The 436-nt window shown below is 39.0% G+C and overlaps 1 protein-coding gene across 1 annotated transcript in view; it reads left to right on the top strand.

The window, feature by feature from the left end:
* LOC107671584 (pre-mRNA-splicing factor 38B) overlaps nucleotides 1-436 on the top strand; it is a 7,243-nt gene that overhangs the window by 4,168 nt on the left and 2,639 nt on the right. The gene's annotated exons all lie outside the window — the stretch shown is intronic.

Genomic DNA, 436 nt, shown 5'->3' with positions numbered 1-436 from the left:
AATATTAACATTAAAATGATTGACATGCGCAAGCTAGGCATAGTTTCTATTTATAACACGTGTTTAAAGGGTTGCTGTAGCCAATCACAGACTCAGCTGTTGATTTCTGGAGCGCAATGGCCATTCAGAGGTGATTAAGTTGCAATCTACTCACCGCAGTGCTGAAATTGCGTGCTCAGGAATCCTCATTTTAACACACGAAGTTTAGACACTGAAAGATTCATTGTGCATATATTTAATGTGTTATAACAGAGCTTTATGAGATCGCGATTAACTGAGATGTCAGCTTTTAGTGCTTCTGCCATGCCAAACCATGCAGGCAGCAGCAGCACATGCTTGCTTTTCTGTTAAAAATAACAGTGGTTTGTGATTGTGAATGTTGATGCTTAGCCTAAATAACAAACATTTTATCTGGAGCGTTTATGCTGGTTTGTTG

The sequence above is a fragment of the Sinocyclocheilus anshuiensis genome, unplaced genomic scaffold (assembly GCF_001515605.1).
Source record: "Sinocyclocheilus anshuiensis isolate Anshui unplaced genomic scaffold, SAMN03320099.WGS_v1.1 scaffold1149, whole genome shotgun sequence".
NCBI lineage: Eukaryota > Metazoa > Chordata > Actinopteri > Cypriniformes > Cyprinidae > Sinocyclocheilus > Sinocyclocheilus anshuiensis.
Note: the sequence above shows the minus strand (reverse complement) of the source record. Positions and strands in the feature narration are given on the sequence as shown.